At 35.2% G+C, this 20,738-nt stretch overlaps 1 protein-coding gene across 1 annotated transcript in view; it reads right to left on the bottom strand.

The window, feature by feature from the left end:
- The window catches only part of PCDH15 (protocadherin related 15), an 870,634-nt gene that overhangs the window by 808,890 nt on the left and 41,006 nt on the right, over nucleotides 1-20,738 (bottom strand). The gene's annotated exons all lie outside the window — the stretch shown is intronic.

Here is a 20,738-nt window from a genome sequence, read left to right as displayed (position 1 = left end):
AGAAAACAACTTCACTTTACTAAAATTGCTGTTCGTCTTGTTGAAACCTTTCACATTATTATAGAGCTATTTTAATTGCTATTTTCAGTTAGTTGGAAAAGACAACAAGCATGTATCATATAGACCATGTTCCAGTTCTCTGAACATCATGCTCAACAACGTATGAGAACGTGGATTTTCAATATGGGTGATCTGGGAGGGAGGTTCAAACAATTTTGCTGCATGTGATGAGTAAAGCTTTCATATGAATCACTTATACACCCCCCAAATAAACTGCTTTTTCTAGTGTATTTGGAAAACTGTACAGTGTATTTGGAAAACTGCTTAGTTCATTTGGAAAACTAACTCACCGTGTAACTCAAAGACAATATACACAGGCACATACTATTGGATAGTGTGGCACATGCCAGAGGGAAGGGAAGTAAGAAGGAAAGGAGGGAAGGAGGACGGGAGGAAGGAAACAGAGTAGCCAGAAGGGAGTCAGGAAAGTCATTTCTCAGATGGGGAGGAAATCAGAGACCTGAATAGAGTGACTAGTTTGAGGATTTGATGAAGAGGGTCTCCATCTGAGAAAACTTCAAGTGCAAAGGCCCTGAAGGTTTTTGAATGTAACATGTTTTTGTTTTTGTTTTTTTAACTGTAAGATGGGGTATTATGTACAGAGTTCAGCAATGGAAAGAGAAATAGGAAAACAGATTTCCAAGATTATTTTTATACACAGGTTGTAGGTAAAGACTCAATTTTACTTTAGCTATGATGGATAGGCATAGGAAAGTTTTAAAAGATTTACTCTGGCTCTTTTGTGGTGACAAGAAAGTCCTAGTGAATAATTGTGGAACAGTGATAGTGGCAATTTCAAATTATTTATTCTGGAATTTCTATAAGCAATAATAATAATAATACCTGCAAAGAAAAGTATTCTGATAGAGGTAACTATTGTGGATTGAATCATCAATGCTCTGCATTGTTCTAAGTGCTTCATGTATACAATCTTACTAAAATACCCCATGGTACCAGGAGATGGGTACTATTCTTATCCCTATAATTCAGTGAGAAGTTTGACATAGAAAAAATTTGAATAACTTGCCCAAAGTTGAACATCCAGGAAGTGTTAGAGCCAGTAATGAAACTTAGCCAACCCACACCCTGGCTGGTGAGGCTCAGTGGATTGAGCACCAGCCTGCAAATCTAAGGGTCACCAGTTCAATTCCCAGTTAGGGAACATGCCTAGGTTGTGGGCCAAGTCCCCAGTAGGGGGTGCATGAGAGGCAACCACACATTGATGTTTCTCTCCCTTTCTCCCTTTCCTGTTTGTCTAAAAATAAATAAATAAAATCTTAAGATTTAGTCAACCCAAATTAAATTTCCGTGCTTAATTTAAAGGCATGTATTGAGTGCCTACTCTGTAACATAAAATGGCACCTATGCACCTCACGCCAGACTTCCAAATGCCCACAAGTCTCTCAGCTGTCTAAAGCAAAAAAGACAGTATGGACCAGTTAGCAGCTTTAGTTGATTTGTGTTTATTATAAAGCGCCCCTTTCTTCTCAAAAGTACCCAGGTTAATCCAAAATTATATGGTCATTGTATCTAAAGCTTCCAGAGGGATTTTTTTTTGGTTGTTCATTTTCCCATAAAAAAAATGCAGTACGATTATCAATATGCCTTCTGAAAGTGGAGAAATCACACCCCATTTACCTGCAAACATTTCTTTATGCCTTTGCTCCAGTATCTTTAGTGCTTTATAGATGAAGGCTTGCAGGAATATAGTTTTATCAGTTAAGTTCAGCTTATCCAATGCTGTTATCTCAACATTGAAACACTGAAATCTATTTTGCTTTTAGAATATAATAATGCTCTTACCCCATAAAAAATGTTAAAAGGAAACAGCAAGCTGTGCTATATATAGCAACACACACATAAAAATATTGCCTAATAATGAGGGAAACTCGAGCAAAACTATTGTCTGCTTTTCTTCAAGTTTTACTACCTCACAAAATGAACAGGCAAGGGCTGAGTAATGGAGCAGTTACCAACAAAATCAACACAATTATGCACAAATATGGAATAATCTGTATTCCTTAGGAGAGGACGATTGTCCTTATAAAAAGTTAATTTATTCTTGGAAGAAGTAGGCTATCACTATGCATATGTAGCCAGTGCTTGATTCAATACATTTTAATAAATACAATCACTCACAGAAGCAATTCTATTTAAATTCCTGAAAATAGAGATTTCAGATAAAAGATAACTGTAATGTATTTTTTTCATTCCTGAGCTAACAAAAGATTATTTATGTGTTTTTTATGCTCCCAAGATTTTATTTTTACAGGAATTATGGGAACATAAGATAAAAGAACAAATTATAGGAGTGAAAATAATAAAAAAAATTTCAACATGAAATAATTCATGCAGTTCAAATATCAATACATTTCAAAACAAAAACACCAACAACTTGCAAATTTCAATAAACAATCACATGGGATGATTTTTATACAGTCACATTTTTTTTCCATTTTACCAATTTTTCACAATGTGATGTCTGCTAACTTGTGGAAGTAAATTTACAATTTTTTTCTGAGTAGAGATTTGATTTACTCATAAATCAAAATTTTAATGCTTGTGTGAACTACATACTGAATATTTATTTATTTTTAATAATTTTTATTGTTGTTCAAGTATAGTTGTCTCCATTTCCCCCCAACCTCAGCCATCCTCACCTCCTACCCTTGATCCTACCACCATTTGGCTTTGCCCATGTGTTCTTTATACATGTTCCTTGACAACACTTCCCCCTTTTCTGTCCATTATCTCCCCCACCTCCCCTCTGGTTACTCTCTGTCTGTTCTTAACTTCAATGTCTCTGGTTATATTTTGCTTGCTTGTTTGTTTTGTTGATTAGGTTCTACTTATAGTGGAGATCATATGGTATTTGTCTTTCACTGCCTAGCATATTTCACTTAGCATAATGCTCTCCAGATCCATCCATGCTGTCACAAAGGGTAGGAGCTCCTTCTTTCTTTCTGCTGCATAGTATTCTGTTGTGTAAATGCACCACTGTTTTTTGATCCATTAATTTACTGATGGGCACTTAGATTGCTTCCAACACTTGACTATTGTAAATTGTACTGCTATGAACATTGGGGTGCATAGGTTCTTTTGAACTGGTGTTTCAGGATTTTTAGGATGTAGTCCCAGCAATGGAATTGCCAGGTCAAAAGGCAGTTCCATTTTTAGATTTTTGAGGAAATTCCATACTGTTTTCCACAGTGGCTACACCAGTCTGTATTCCCACCAACAGTGTACTAGGGTTCCCTTTTCTCTGTAACCTCACTAGCATTTGTTATTTGTTGATTTGTTTGTGATGGCCATTCTGACTGGTGAGCAGTGGTACCTCATTGTGGTTTTAATTTCATCTCTCTGATGACTAGTGATGCTGAGCATCCTTTCCTATGTCTCTGGGCCCTCTGTATGTCCTCCTTGGAGAAGTGTTTGTTCAGGTCCTTTGCCCATTTTTTAATTGGGTCGTTTGTCTTCCTGGAGTGGAGTCATGAGTTCTTTATATATTTTGGAGATCAAACCCTTGTCTGAGGTATCACTGGCAAGTATATTTTCCCACAGAGTTGGTTCCCTTTTCATTTTGCTGATGTTTTCCTTAGCTGTGCAGAAGCTTTTTATTTTGATGAAATCCCATTTGTTTATTCTTTCCTTTATGTCTTTTGCTCTAGGGGACATATTGGTGAAAATATTGCTGCGTGTAATATCTGAGATTTTCTTGCCTATGTTCTCCTCTAGGACTTTTAGCAACAGAATTTCTGGTTAAGGAACAAACTGGCATTCTGTGAACACAGCATCATAACCAAAAGTTAAATCACACAAGAAAGAAATAATATTGAACTCCACATGTTAGTGGATATGTTTTCACTTCAGGGCACACATTTCATTTGAAAGAAGTATAATTAAATGCTCTTTAGTTGGAAGAGTTTAGGGGTTCTATCATTATAAAGTATTTATTTCATTAAGTGGTCAATTTGGTATAATACTTCACTAGACCCCATTAACATAGAAAAGACATGAGAGCTTTTCTAGAGTGCTTCAAATCTAAGACATATACATTCACTTATGCTGGCTTGAAAAAAAAACAGTCACCTAATGCACAAAGTGATACACGTATATTTGTATGCTCATTTAGGTGTATTTTTCTCAGGATGTAAGTACTCTTAATTCAGGAAATATAAACTTGTTTACAGATTTTTTTAGTGCTGTTGAGTATCCACATATCTAAAGCTTCTTTTATGTTCACATTCTCTAACTTGATGCCAAAGCGGGCTCATGAAAAACCTCTCAGTACAGCTGATGTCCCTGTCGGCTGTTAACACAAAGAGACTGGTTTGGAACAGGCTGAGGAACCCCAGGAGAAGCTTTGGCACTGATGTCCCGTGACTGCCCATCTAATCAGTCACAGGAGTCTAGGCAGAACTACATTAACTTTGAGCACACACATACACACAATGGATATGTAAATGAGGCACCCGTTGACATTTTTTGTAACATGTCTATTTTGACTGCCAATTTTATTTAGATGAATATATGTGGAGAGATTATGTGGGAAAGTTTTAACCAGAACAATGAAAACATTAGAAGTGGTAAATAATTGTATTGGCAGTATAACCCTTTTATGAAAGGTTTATATTACTTTCCTGTTATGCATATACTCTGTGTCCATCCTGAAGAGCTAATATGCCACTCAGTCTCAATCCTGGCCAGTACATTTGCACTGAAATAAAAAATTGTGTTCTCTGGATACTGACCTTATTTCCCACAATTGTACAACTTGAGTCACCAGGGCAACCAGACAAGAAAATGTGGATGGTCAGGCTTGAAATTATTCTCACTAACAGAAAAGTGAGGACCTTCCTTTGCCTGGTCATGAAGCAGCATTCCTTCTGTCCACAGGTAGATACAGAGATTCATTAGGGGTTTTATGAGTGATAAGGAAAACAAATGTCATTGAAGCAGTGGCACTGTAGGCTTATTGAACATTAGAGCTGGAACAGAATTCAGGGACTTCTATTCCAATATGCTACATTTTACAGGTAAGGAAAATGAAGACTAATAATAAGAAATTACTAGAATTGCACAGCTGAGCAGCTTTCAAATTCTATAATATAAACTACGTATGTATATATTAGATATATGCAAAGTACATTTATGTATATATTATATTTACTATATGCTGTGGTAAGTATGTCATTAGCTACATATTACTGGTAAGAAACAGAGTTTCTTAAAAAAATAAGTGTCTCAAGATTGAACCATTACTAACCCGCAGATATCACAAAGTATTACTGTTCATTTTATGAGTCAGTTTAACGAGGCAATGCTGCCTTGTTGTTTGGTCAGAGGTTACTCCAGATGTTGCTGTGAAGGTGTTTTTTAAATGTGAGCAACATTTATAATCAGTAGACTTTGAGCAAAACAGATTACCTTGTGCAATGTGAGTGGCCTTATTCAATCACTTGAGGGGCTTAAGAACACAGACAGGTTTTCTAAAGAAGAAATTCTTCCCAAAACTAAAACAGGAAATCATGTCTGAGTTTCTGTTTGCTGTGCTGTACTGTGGTTTTCAGACTCAAGACCACAACATCAACCCTTACCTGGATTTCCAAACTATTGACCTGACCTATAATTTTGATACTTGCCAGCCCCACAATCATATAAAGTTAAAAGTCCATAAACTCCTCTGCTCATGCCCAGTGGTTTGTTTCTTACCAAGGAATGCTAAGACAACTGGGAGTGAATACCATCACTATCTGGGTGAAGTTCAGTTCTATTAAAGTTTAAAGAGCAAAAAAATGACAACTTATAATTATATGTTATAATTGACTACATGTAGCCAATTATAACATATAATTATAAGTTGGCTACTGAAATATCATATTATGCTATGGTATAATGTTATGAATAAAAAACAATAGCATGATTAACAATTTCAAAGTACACTGTCAGTAGATCTATACTGCAGAAGGAATACAAGCATGTCCTTATGGTTACAATTAATTACCTCTAGAGTAAATAGTGGTTTTGATAAGTGTCAACAAACATCTCCAAACCTAAATTTCACTTATGACATGAAATTTGTGTATCAACCTTTCTATTGATTTTGCCAATATTAGAGGGCTCCATGTACAGAGAAATCCTGTCTCTCTCTGTTACACACGCATTTCCAGGTGTATATGTGCACACATGGCTCCCCTACAGATTTGCATGTCCTTCCATACACATAGATACTGCCTCTTTTGTGTACACATCCCTATATACTAATACACCCGGCCCCAAGAATGCACACATCTCCTTCAGTATGCGCACCGCCATGCTCACATAGCCCTCACTCATTACAAAGCAGAAAGCATTATAAAGGAATCAGAACATGTTGGCATTTACATTATGTTCACCAAGTTTCAAAGACATTAATAGCATAGAATTTTATGTAAAATCTCATTTATGTTTTCAAATTGCTTGGAAGGAAATTCTGAATAAAGATGTTTGAACATAGGTGTGTCATAGACTCTTCTTCCTCTAACATGGTGAAATAGTCTGTCATTTGTAAAATAATTAAATACAGTGAAAAAGACAAACAACTAGACAAATTAAAACTTCTTTTAAAAAACCACAACAAACAGACCATAAAAACAAGATTGCACGTTAATGTAATACTCTTCAAATAAGCAAAAAATCTATTGATGCAAGAACCTAGAGATTCTGTCAGAGCACAGAAGTTCATAATTCCCTTCCCACATGTCAGAAATAATTTTGGAAGTTCAAAAATTTCTGAGATTTATTACCAATATCCTTGAATTTAGAGAGAAGAAAATTAGAGTTGTGCGAAAGGATGAATAACAAGGAAGAATTAAAGAACAGAAATTGACTCAATCTGGCAGAAATTAAAATTCTATCACTTTAATCTCAGTTGATTGAATCATCAGAAATTGAGAGTTTTCCCAACTGGGGAATAAATATCAAAGCTAATGAAACTTTTGTAGTACATTTAATAAAATTTCAAAAGAAAGAACAGAGTCATGGTCTTAACTCTGGCACACACATACAACATCCACATTCATATAGTTATACAAAAGTGCAGTCACAGCTGAGCTTTACCTCAAAAATTTAGAGAAACGTACTTCCTATTTGTTAAACAAGAAAAGGACTCCACCCTGTGTCGGTACAGTTAGATCATTTTCATGTCTAAGCAATGAAATAAAAGTCCTGAAAATGCTGTACATATCTCATGAGACATGTAAGGAATCTAGCAGAGAATAAAACATCCTGGAAACAACGGAATTTATATCACTAGTATTTTTCACATTACTACTTCAATAGTATTATAAATTAAATATATCAACTCTTTTATATACACACACCCACAGATTGAACCAATTAAAAATTAAGAAAAATAATGAACTCAGGCAGTATTGGAAGAACTGTGTTTAAAAGACAAGAATTGAGAATTGAATGCTATTTAATAAGAATAAAAACTGTGGAAATATGACTAAAAAGCATAATAAAACTATTGCAAACTGCTAAGGATCTTAAAAAATAATATGATTATCAAAATTGGAGGAAATACTAGACTATCTCCTCAAGTTTTCATATCAAGGGGTCAATCTATACTATGTAACACTGCATGCAATGTAGCTTAAAACACTATGCCTTAACTTAGTAATATTTTTGAAATCATCTCATTAATCCTAAATAAATGTTTAAATATTAACTGAAGTTCATCAAATTGTTTTAATTTCTATATAATTGTTTCTTTTCTTTAAAACAGAACTTAATTTAGTATTTTAATTAAATGTAGCATGCATATTAAAATCCATTTTTGTAAACTCATTTGTTCTTTTAATTAAACAGCCAATTTGTAGCTATTTCTTTTTCTACCTACATATGTACTTATAGAGATGTCTAGATATGTAATTATCTGACATAAACCATGCTTATTTTGATATAAAAATACATGATTTCTTCATTGTTTCACCTTATTTTAATGAACACATATAAATTTTACCAAAGGGAGAAGTTCTGAATTGAGAATAAATCATATTATGGATGAAGAGCATTAAGTAAACCAAAGAACTTGGACTTAGTCTCCTTATGTCACTACAAAACTTATAAATTTCCTCTGTAATTTCCAATATTCAAGGCAGCTGGTAGGGGAAAGGTGAATTCTCTGTGGGTGTATTGGGTTTTGCGTGTGAGAAAGACAGAGAGAGAGAGAGAGAGAGAAGGAAACAGAGACAGCGACAGACAGAAACGGAGAGGCACAAAAAGAGACAGAGAGAAGTAATGAACAAGTGAGAAATATTTAATTAGCAGAGACCTTGTAATTTTACTTTCCACCATCCAGGCTTATTCTTAAAACTATTAGCATCTTCTGCTTCTACAGGTATCTTTTTTTCAGATGTCCTTTGAATATCATTGTTTTTTCTGATTCTAGTAACTCATGTTTAGTAATTCGTGACCTGTTCTTTATTTCCATTTTGTTCTTCTTTTTTAAAATATATTTTATTGACTATGCTATTAGTTGTCCCATTTTTTTCTCCCCTTTATTCCTGTCTGCCCTGTACCCACCCCCACCAGCATTCCTCCACCTTAGTTCATGTCCATGGGTCATACATATAAGTGCTTTGGCTTCTCCAATTCCCGTACTATTCTTAACCTCCCCCTGCTATTTTATATGTGCCATTTATGCTTCATTTCCCTGTACCTTTTCCCCCTCTCACCCTCCTGCTCCCCACTGACAACCTTCCATGTGATCTCCATTTCTGTGAATCTGTTCCTGTTCTTGTTGTTTGCTTAGTTTGTTTTTGGTTTTGTGTTTTTAGGTTTGGTTGTTGATAGTTGTGAGTTTATTGTCATTTTACTGTTTGCATTTTTGATCTTCCTCTTTTTCTAAGATAAGTCCCTTTAACATTTCATATGATCAGGGCTTGGTGATGATGAACTCCTTTAATTTAACCTTATCTTGGAAGCACTTTATCTGCCCTTCCATTCTAAATGATAGCTTTGCTGGATAGAGTCATCTTGGATGCAGGTCCTTGTCTTTCATGGCTTTGAATAATTCTTTCCAGCCCCTTCTTGCCTGCAAGGTTTATTTTGAGAAATCAGCTGATAGTCTTATGGACATTTTTTGTAGGTAACTGTCTCCTTTTCTCTTGGTGCTTTTAAGATTCTCTCCTTATCTTTCATCTTGGGTAATGTAATTATGATAAGCCTTGGTGTATGCTTCCTTGGGTCCAACTTTCTGGGGACTCTCTGAGCTTCCTGGAGTTCTTGGAATTCTATTTCCTTCGCCAGATTGGGGAAGTTCTCCATTATGTTTTCAAATAAGTTTTCAATTTCTTGCCCTCCTTCCTCTCCTTCTGGCACCCCTATGGTTCAGATGTTGGAACGTTTAAAGTTGTCCCAGAGGCTCCTCAGCCTCTCCTCAGTTTTTTGAATTCTTATTTCTTCATTCTAGTCTGGTTGATGGTTTATTTCTTCCTTCTGTTCCACACCATTGATTTGAGTCCCAGCTTCCTACCCTTCACTGTTGGTTCCCTTTTCATAACCTTGACTTTTTCCTCTATTTTGAGACCATACTCAACCATTTCTGTGAGCATCCTGATTACTAGTGTTTTCAACTATGTATCTGATAGGTTGGCTATCTCCTCATCTCTTAGTTTTATTTTTCTGGAGCTTTTATCTGTTCTTTTATTTGGGCCATATATTTTTTGTTTCGGCATGCCTGTTACATAGTAAGGGGTGGAGCCTTAAGTATTTGCCAGGGCAGGGCAACCCACATCACTGAGTTTTGGCACTCAGGCTGTGGGGAGGGGTCCAAGAGGGAACATTGCCACTTGCTGGGTGCTCAGCCAGCTTTCAGCCACTTTCTCCTCTACCCACAAGCAAATTGGTGCTGATTTCCAGGTGGGTGGATTTTCTAGGACCCTGTGGGTGTCTACAATGAACTCTCCTGTGAGGCTGGGAGTTTCTCCTGCCACCTCAGCCCCCACAGGTATTTTCAGTCAGAGGTTTTGAGGCTTTATATTGTGATGAATTTTTGCCAATACGTTAATATTCAAATCTCTTTAAGGAAATTTTTCATTAAGTCATACAAGGACTCATCTAAGGTTCTAGTTTTAAAATAGATGTTATAGAATTTTACTAAGATATTTCTTTTTAGGTTTTCAAGGTAAGCATAGATAAACAATCATGTAAAGAGCTATAAATATATACAATGTCAAACTGGTCTTAATATATGTATGAGATTTACAATTGTGAGCTTGCTTACAATCCCTCACCCAATTTCTGTAACTACATCCAAGAATCTATTATTTATGTTTGTATACAACCAGTAAAATTAAACTTTATATGATGTTATCTCATGTAAACAAATCTCTTTGAAACAATCTGGAGAATCTTTTGGATAAATTAAACTCTTACTTTCCATAGTACAGAATGATGCCAAAGGATGCAAACTATTTTAACTATTTTACAGCATGAAGCTGGCGTCCATAAATTCCATAATAAATAACTTGAAATTGCCAAAGAAAGAAGGAGGCAGGTAGACACTGTTGTTGAGCTGGCAGAACGAAGTAGTATGACAAGTAAATGTAATGAAACTTGATGTTTGGAAAGAACACAGATAGTATAGTTAAAGAGTCCATCACCAGTTTTTACAATATGAACAGTCAGAGAAATTTAACATACAGGTTTTGAAATGTAAAACTGAAGCCTATCTCCTCAGCAATATCCAGAGAGCCCTTAAAAAATGGCCAAATAAAGCATTCCTTTCATTGTTTTTGTATCATTTGGCTTCATGAACTTCAGAGAGATTTGAACAAGGAGAGCTGTGCCCTGCCAGTTGAAAAACTGGCAAGGAAATAATTGCACTGTGCTTCAAGGGAGACAGATTTGAGCCAAACAAAGGTACATCCTATATTAATATGTAAGCTTAACAATCAGGCAAGTCTAATGCTGCCAGACCTCTGGGTCAGAATATTAACATTTTTTCCCTGACATGTTAGAGCTGCAGTTGAATGCCAAGGAAGGCATTTATAATTAGAAAACAACTTAATTGTGATTTATAGATGTCTAACAGTCTGACATTTGATGCTTGCTTGCTCATTTACTGGTTGAATGTTCTTGTCATGTCCTGAGAGATAAAATTCAAATGGAAGGTTTTGCTTATAAATTTTATACTTTCATATTTACTAAGATTTTCTCTATACGCACACCTTACTTTTACTCAGTCATTACATTTTAGCATGTATGTAACACAGAGTAAATTTCATTAAATATTTTGAGGGTTGTTGAAATGAAAAAGCTTATTAAACAAGTTTGCTTTAACAAATGTAGTATAACTTCTAGGTGAGCAATTAAAGTTTCAGAAATAGTCCCTAATGCATTACAGACTGAAAATATGGGGATTGGGCTTATAAATCCCCAGTTTAAAAATACCTGTACAGTGAAGATGAGTCAAAAATTAATGTCTTATTATTGTTTGTGAAAACAAGAAAATAGCTTTAGTGCAGAATTGAGTATGTTTGTTTCATAATATAATACAGAGAGAGAGAGAGAGAGAGAGAGACAGGGACAGAGAGAGGGACAGGGACAGGGAGAAAGGTAGAAACTGTGTTGTTGTCAAGATGCTAACATACAGTTTGGGGAGATGATGGAACTCAAGACCATCACCTGTGAACTGGAGCCCTGTCATTTACACATAACTCTTCTTATTCTTTAACAGAAATTCAGACATGTGCCTTCATAATACCCACACACATTTGCTTTCCCTGACTTTCTCTCTGGTGGAAGCGTCTGTGGATAGAAAAAGATTTTTTTATTATTTTTTGAGGAATATTTATAACACTTGTAGAAATACATATCCATATTCAACTATCACAGATAGGAAGTTTAGAAAAGAAGTTCAATCTTATTGCATCAGTGTTGTAATTAGAATGCCCAATAAGTTTATAAATTTTGTTAGAACTTTTTAATAGATTTCCACAATGAATTTGATGACTATTATTTTATGCACTTGATGTTTTTCTGGAAAATTATGTTAAAATAATTATTTTTTTAAAACTTAGCCAAATTTAAATGTCAGAGCAATTATTTTAGTTTTAGCCTCAAAAAGCAGAATTAAAAGTAAGCTTTAAATTATTACTGTTCTCTTTTACTTCTTTTGTGTTTGTGTGTATTATTTTTAACTACAAAAGCTTGAAAAAATTCATATTTTTAATTTACTTTTTGGTTTTTGGTTCATTTGTTTGTTTTAAATTTTTATTGTTATTCAACTACAGTTGTCTGCATTTTCTCCCTACCCCTCCACCCCATCCCAGCCAAACCCACCTCCCTCCCCCACCTCCACCCTCCCTCTTGATTTTGTCCATGTGTCCTTTATAGTAGTTCCTGAAAACCCCTCTCCCCATTATTCCCTCCCCACTCCCCTCTGGCTATTGTTAGATTGTTCTTAACTTCAATGTCTCTGGTTACATTTTGTTTGCTTTTTTCTTTTGTTGATTATGTTCCTTTGCGACAGCAAGGATGGAATTGGAGAGCATTATGCTAAGTGAAATAAGCCAGGTGGTGAGGGACAAATACCATACAATCTCACCTTTAACTGGAACATATTTTTAATTTAAAGTCACATTGAATAAGGATTTTTTAAAAGATATTTTGAAATTTTTTAGTAAAGTTTTTTTTGATATGCTCAATTCCCTCCTGAAATGTATACTTTATTATTTATACTTTTAATTGATGTTTAACTTATTGAGGCAAGAAAATAGCTAATAAAATGGAGTTGCTGTTTCCAAATTTCCACATAATACCTGTGAGGAAGCCAAGGATTCCCTGGCATGGTAGGTCAGTTTGTGCCCCACGCAAAAGACTGGTGGTTGCTCCCTGAGTCAAGACTGAGTCCAATTAGGGAATGGAATCTGTCTATCATCTATCTATCTATCTATCTATCTATCTATCTATCTATCTATCTATCATCTATCATCTGTATCATGTCCACGTCAAAGATTGCTTTTTATTATATCAGTGCTAACTGATATAATAAATAATATGGTCAAAATTCTGCATATAAAAGCTTAAAGAATACCCAAGTGCATATGGAACATTTATTATCTATGTTAATATTCTTTTTTTCTTCAAAATTCAACATTTTCAATTTCTTTCCTTTTTTAAATTGCATTTATTGGGGTGGCATTTGTTATAAAACCTACAGGTTTCAAGCGTACAATTCAATAAAATATCATCTGCACACTGAACTGTGGGCTCACCTGCCAAAGTCAAGTATCTTTCAGACCCATTTATTCCAGTTGGCCAACTTCCACCTGCCCCCACCTCCCTTTCTGGCTATCATCTAATATTCTTAAAATTTTTTTTTTTATTATTGTTCAAGTACAGTTGTCTCCATTCTCCCCCCACTACTCCCCCCACCCCAGCCATCCCCTCCTCCCACCCTCGATATTACCTCCCTCTGGCTTTGTCCGTGTCCTTGAACATGTTCCTTGATGGCCCCTCCCTCTTTTCCCCCTATTATCCCTCTCCCATCTCCTCTCTGGTTACTGTCGGTGTGTTCTTAATTTCAGTGTCTCTGGTTATATTTTGCTGGCTTGTTTGTTTTGTTGATTAGCCAAACCACACAGAGCATGCCCGATCTCATCTGGCCTCGTACCACCTAATATTCTTAATGAAGTCTCAGAATTCTACTGTGGCTGCCCAAAATGCAATGTTAGAGGAAAGGACCCTTACTCCACCAAATTTTACATTCAGGTGGACATAGCAAAATGTATTCCAAACGGCAAAAGGGGTAGGATGGAACCCCTGAGAAAAATGAGGCAAATGGAATGGAGTATAAGAAAAAAGGGGATATGTTACTGATTTTATACACAATCATTTTGGAAGTCAATATAACTGGAAATTGACCCCAAAATATTAACCTGCTCAATATTATATTTTAACAACTTTCAATGCCCAAGTGCCAGGTGGGCAATCTGAAACACTGGAATTTTCCTAGACAGCAGAAATCTTACCAAAAATGTATTTGGAAGCTAGTGACTATAATATTTATATAAACAATAAAGCACGATATTTATTTAAAAATTGCATACGGGTCATTAAGGTGAGAAAGAAAAAAGATGACCAACATAGTAGTCTTCAGCAATCTGACACAAGGCCACCATGCCAAACTCAACTTCCTCTTCAAAATATGAAAAATTTGCTTTGCTTATCATTTGGTTTCTAACAGTATAGCTTTAATAGATGTTGCAAGAAAGGAGGAGAGAAGGGCTGTGTGAGGATGTATTGTCCCTGCTAATGAATCAAACTTGATATGTACCTGTATGCAGTTATTAAGCCAGAATTCTTTCCTGTTAATACATTCCTTGCTTCAGAGGACAGACCTGTTAGGTGTTCCATACCAAATGTGACTACCTCTTCAAGAAAAGAAAGAAAGAAAGAGAGAGAGAGAGAGAGAGAGGAAGGAAGGAAGGAAGGAAGGAAGGAAGGAAGGAAGGAAGGAAGGAAGGAAGAGAGAGAGAAATATATAAAATGAAGTTAAAAGTTACCAGAATAGATGTGGGTGTTATATAGCATTCAGGTGTGATAATACTCAAGGTAATGCTACCCGTATGTTATTATTTCATTTAAGTTATCATTCATGTCATTTATCCTAGCTCACATCAAATTTTATTGTTTAAAATACAATTTGTACAAAGTTGATTGCTTAACATTCATGGTATCAGCTTCAAATTAGTAAATATCCCTAAATAGTTTTGTCACTCAACTACCTTTTCAGGATTTTCCTAACTGTTCCCAACCTTTGATTCTTCTTGAATTTGTAAAACTGCAAAGACCCTGTCTGATCTTCATGATTCATAATCATGAAAACTAAATCAGATTGTTTCCTTCTGCTCTGCCATTTAATTTACATAATTATGCTAAAAGGGACCAAAATTCAAACTTTCTAAATGTCGTCTCACAAAGAATCTTGCAATAGTGCATTACACTGGTGTGTTATTGCACATGTACATTACAGTCTTAATTTGTACTTTAATAGTCTTATGTTTCCATTTGTTTTCTAGAATTGTAATGGCTCTTCTATGAATATTTTATATTTTCTTTCTCATGAAGAATATCTTCTTTTTGTAGTTTAGTTTTACTCTTTAACTATGGAGTTACCTTGTTCTGTAAATTCATACTCTTCATAGAATCCAAAGAGATTACAATTTACCTAGAATTAAATGAATACTCAAGGTGTTTATAACATTGAAATCATAAAGTACACTCAAGGCCATACTTATTTCCACTGCCCAGTAAGTACCAAATTGAAATTGTACTAATTTTTACTTTCCTGCAACAAATTAAACCATTTAAGCAAATGTTAGAGAGGGCTAACAGAAAGGTATGTATGAACAAATATTTATTGAGCACCTACATAAATTAAGTCTCATAAATTAAATGAAGTCTCCTAATCTCTTGGCTGCTTTACTTCCCTTGCCTGATTTAAGCCTGAAGCGATAACAGAGGGTGGTGCAATCCTGTGGTGGGAGGGGCGGATTCCCTGGGGAATCAGGGCTAAGAAAAATACAACATTCCTGTGAAACTTACTTAATTTGTACCCTCAGCTTAAAAGATAAGGGTCCAGAACTGAGATGAGTCTGGCGCCTAAAGTTTTATGGCCCTCTAACTAATTGGCTGTAACTCAGAATAAGCCCTCAAAGTTCTCTGTAAATCATGTATTGTTTAACCCTTACTGGCTGACAATGATTGATGAGCTTTATCCGCATTCCTATGCGAATGAACCTAATAAAAGCCCATGGAGGGAAAGGCTCTGTGTCCTTCTTTGAGAGATCAGCTACCTCTCCTCCCCAAGCAGATCATGTCTTGGTAGATTTATTCTTCATCCGTGCCAGACTGGGGGGCTGTGTTAAAGCCCCCCTGACACTGAGTATTATACATATTTAACATAAATTGTGGTAATTAAATGAATATTTTAAAGCAACATTTTTTTTTTTTTAAACAGGTATATTGGTCATTTTGTGAACTTGCCTACTCTCCTACTGAACTAATCCCTGTAACAAGAGTTTAAATGAAATACATACATTGCTGTTAATCTGGGTGGTAACACATTGTACTCTTTAGCAAGTCTCTGCTGTTTAGCTGGTATAAAAAGAAAAAAAGCACTGTAGGTCAGCAGTCACAAATGACAAAGAGAGATAGATATTCACTGAATTGTTTTTGGCTTCTAGTTAAGTTACAACTTATAAATAAAAAATAACATTTGTAAATTAAGTAAATTGTTTCTAATGGTTCTGCTCTTGCTGAACAGTTCTCATAAAGAAACTTCTATGAACTGATTGACAGGGTGATGTCTCATCCCTTCCCTGCACGATGACCCTTCAGGACCACACAGCCTGGGGACACACAAACAGAGAGACTGCCGTGATAGGGAGGGAACAAGGCCTGAGAGAGAGGACGTGAGGATGCTGAGGTGGTAAAATTGCCCAGGCTACACATTGATGTTACAGGAAAAGCTTCCCAGGGAAAATGATGCCTGAGCGTTCTATTTTAACTCCTACAAAATATATTTTAAAAAGTGTGATAAATCATTCAAAATAAGGGTTTTTTTCTAGTTTTATGAGTTTTAGGTAACAGTATAGTGATAGATAAATAAAAAATGTAAGATACTACTCTACCAATAATGCTATTGTTTAAATTTCTGTATTCTGAAATGCTCTAAGAAAAGCAAAAGTTGTTTTGTTTTTACTAAGATTGGTTGAAAGGCAATTGGCAGCATAAACTGACCAAAGCAGACACATTCACTGAAAACATATTAATGTGTGTGATGATGGAATATTTTCTATAACCCACCAGAGGTATCAAATAATTTATTGGATATGTGTCATATTTCGTTTATTACTTTTTTTTTATCTGAGTTTGGGCAGCCAATGTTGAAGAAAAGAGATTGGGGACTTGATCGATTCCACAAAATCCTTTTTAAAACACTCTTTTTCATCTTTATCTTCTACCAAAACATTTTCTCAAATGTGCATGATGGAGATCATGCACTCGCCCTGAGATGTGACGACTGCAGTAAAAGACATGCAAGGATTTAAAACTCTGCTCTAAGAATGAATCTTCCACTCTGAGAAATATGCTTAATGGAAGATGGTCCAAGGCATTATTATGAAAATTTAATCAAGTACTTTGGTCTTTTTTTTCCCTCTGTTTACTGCACAGCCTAGCATAAGTTACATTCTTTTACACAATATATGAATGAATATGTGGTTCTTGAAAGCAAATGTGAACCCTAGACATACTGGGTGTAATCACATTAAAATTGACTATTGATTATTTTCTGGAGAGAAAAAAAAATTGTTCCTCTGCAAGGCTGGCATCTTTCTAGACAAATAAACCACTTCAGGAATTGAAACATTAACACCTGGAAATCCTCTCTTCTTTTTTTAGTATGGTGTAATTAAGATTTATACACAAGGAACGGGGGACTTTGTTACATGAAAATTGGGGGCAGAGATCTTTTGACATCAACACTTTCAAGTAGATTGGGACAAATCACCGCGCCTATAACTCAGAAGGCAGTACAAGACAGGCACCTATGTAGAATACTACAGAAGGTAATTTGCATATGACCTAATGAAAATACATCTTCAGTTTTACAAGTGATAGAAAACGTGCCAAAGATATAGACCCAAAAGGGTTTCACATAGTCGCAAACTGTATTTAAAAAATAATATGGTCACAAAGGGCAACTATAGAAAATGTTGCCCTCTGCCCTTAATTCTTAACATCCTTCATCTGCAACTCTGTAGGAACTAGAACTGTATTTACAGCACACCTTGTGTTCCCTGGAAACGCAAAACAGAAGTGAAAGCACTCGTGCATTCAGACCTGACAACATATTTTGTCTCACAGTTTAAGCCATGATCGTTACTGATTTCTGTCCATTGATCCTTGGCCAACCACCCCAGCTTGCTCTTCACGTTTATTCCTAATAAATCCATGTGATTCTGATTTCAGAATTCCCATTCTCAGCTCTAAGCCTGATACCGACTAAATCAAACGCCCTCCTGTTGACCCTGTGTAGACTTCCAGAAATACTGCAGTGCCTGGAAGTGCTGTTTTTGGACCTCCAGGATGTATCACAGCCCCTAGGTGTCTTCATCACGTAAATAATGAAATCACAAGAAATCCAATAATTAAATGCCACTGTGGAAGATCCAGGACTTTATCCTGATAGTTTGAATGACATCTCTTCAAGTGCAGTTTCCTAGTGCTGGATGTTGCCTTCTCATCCTTGAAACTGAAGAAAAGTGCTGACATTACCCTCGCCGGACTTTCCAGGGAGGGATGTCAGAACTAACCTACAGATCTGAAGTGTTTATTTTCTGCACAGAGATTGTTACTCACTCACAGCCTCTGCACTGGGGGGTTAGTGGACAATGGGTGTCCCTCCGCATCCCTATCACATTAGCAACTGTCAAATAAGCTTGTGATATTTGCCAGGTAAAGAAAAAAGTCATAAAATAAATTTTGGAATACCATACTATTAAAATCAAATGAAATGATAGCAATAAGCTAACAGTAACCTTGCACCTCACAGAGAATAAAAAGTTATGACAGCTTAAAAGGTTTGCACTATGTTTCCCATTTATTAACAGCTGAATCTGTTATAATTTAAAATTCCTAAATCTTAAATCTAGTAATTTCTCATAAGATGTTTATTATTTTTTTTTGACTTAAATATCTTTTGAAGTCCTATTTTACAAAGAATTCTTCATTCTCAGAATATCCTTGCATTTTCTTATTTGTATAGCTATTGTGAAACCATTTTAAATCCATTTTTCTGTCCCTTCCTTTAATGCCCTAGTTTTCACATCTGGGCTTGGGAACCTGGTAATGGGGATGCTCATCAAATTGGAATCACTTTTCTAAGCTCCGGTCCATTTTTAGAGCTTACTTTTTGATGTTCTGTAGGATTGCACTTCCCGTGATTGGCAGGGGGCCCTTCTCTGAGCCTCAGCATGGGGTGCTAATGGCGACAGTTACTAGACCCACCAGGTGTATTTGTCATCTTCACAATATTATTCCTTCATGAACTATACAAATATCTGTAGCTAAGTAATAACAACTTCATTACACCTAGCTTAGTTTTTTAATTTTTTGATGAAATAAATACATATATATATATATATATGGAGGTAAATAAGTATTTAAATGAGTAATTTGCAATAAATAGCATATTATGTGGTGGCTGTCATCACATTATTCCATGTGTTTTAATTTCAAAATAGAACAGCTTACTTGAAAACAGTAACTAGTTGATAATTTCACATGCACTGAATAAGAAAATAAAATTATAAGATCGTAATGGAATAATTCCTCTTTTAGGGTTTTCCTCTTATTTTTGAAAGAGATCTAGTCTTATGTCTTATGTGTTACTAATATGGTAATTAAGTCAGCATACACACAAATTGGGAGTGTGTCATTCATTGTTCCTAAAGGTAAAGTCTTCTTGTTACTATCTTCTTTCAGCTGTGTCTCAACTGAATTTATCACAGCACACTTTCTCTTAATGGGTCTCCCTTACTTTCTTGTTATTTTTTTTTTAAACATGGAAACAGATATGAAGCTCCTTCTGTTTGTAAAGACACCTTAATATTGCTCTTCTACTTATCTTACTTTCCTCCAAATTTATATTCAAACTAGTAATAGTTCATTTCCATTACAATGAATATAACCCTCTCATATTTGTCCTTCTCAACCACACTTTTTCTATCTTCTTTCTCCTTCTCATTCCCTCTATATACTTGTCCCTAGGAACAATTTAAATTTCTTCTAAGATTTCCATTTTGTTTTTGAAAAAACTTTAAATCACTTTCTGTAAAGTTTGCCTTTTCCCCTAAAACTTTTCAGTTAAAAGTCATCATTCTGTATGTGCTCATAACTGAGAAGTGACTTACCAGCTTCCACAGTACTCCTTTGCAGCTGATGCCCTAACTCTATCTTTTCTTGTTCTCAATCACGTAGTTTTCATATTTTAGTCAAATAAGGAAATGTAACATTTCTTGGGTGACAGCTGTGTTCCCTCAGGTGCTTGTGATGCAGACGTCATTTTACAAAGTAAGGTTAAGTAATTTGAAAACTCATGATGATTAAGTAATTTGTTCAAGTTCATAAGACCAACAAATATGTAATGCTGAGTATAGTAATATAAATCTGCGATGTTATTCATATTTCTCTCTTTTCATGTAAAAGTCTTAGTTTTTTAAGTTCAAATTAATGTGATTTTCTGGACTTTTATAACATTGGTCACAGTCTTCATAATGCATCCCCATTAGTCAATGCATTTTATAAACTCAGACATAACATTTGTCTCCGGCTATAATCTGATCAGGGCAGGGCAAAAATACTTCATTTCTTAGTGCAGTGATTGCTGGAGTGGGGGGAAATAAGGGGACTAAATGGTAATAGAAAAAGTATAATAAAGATGATATATTTAAAAAAGGGTTTTGTATAATATGCACAAATTTGTATTTACCATTTTTTACCTTTCTCCACTATAGATTTCAAGCATATTTTAATAATGTTATCTAATATATTATTTTGTCAATATATCAATATTTTGTCTAATATGCTAATTATTTTCAGACTCAGAACATTATTTTCTA

Source organism: Desmodus rotundus, chromosome 4 (genome assembly GCF_022682495.2).
Source record: "Desmodus rotundus isolate HL8 chromosome 4, HLdesRot8A.1, whole genome shotgun sequence".
Taxonomy (NCBI): Eukaryota; Metazoa; Chordata; class Mammalia; order Chiroptera; family Phyllostomidae; genus Desmodus; species Desmodus rotundus.
The sequence above is the reverse complement of the archived record's forward strand: the minus strand, read 5'-3'. Positions and strand labels throughout refer to the sequence as shown.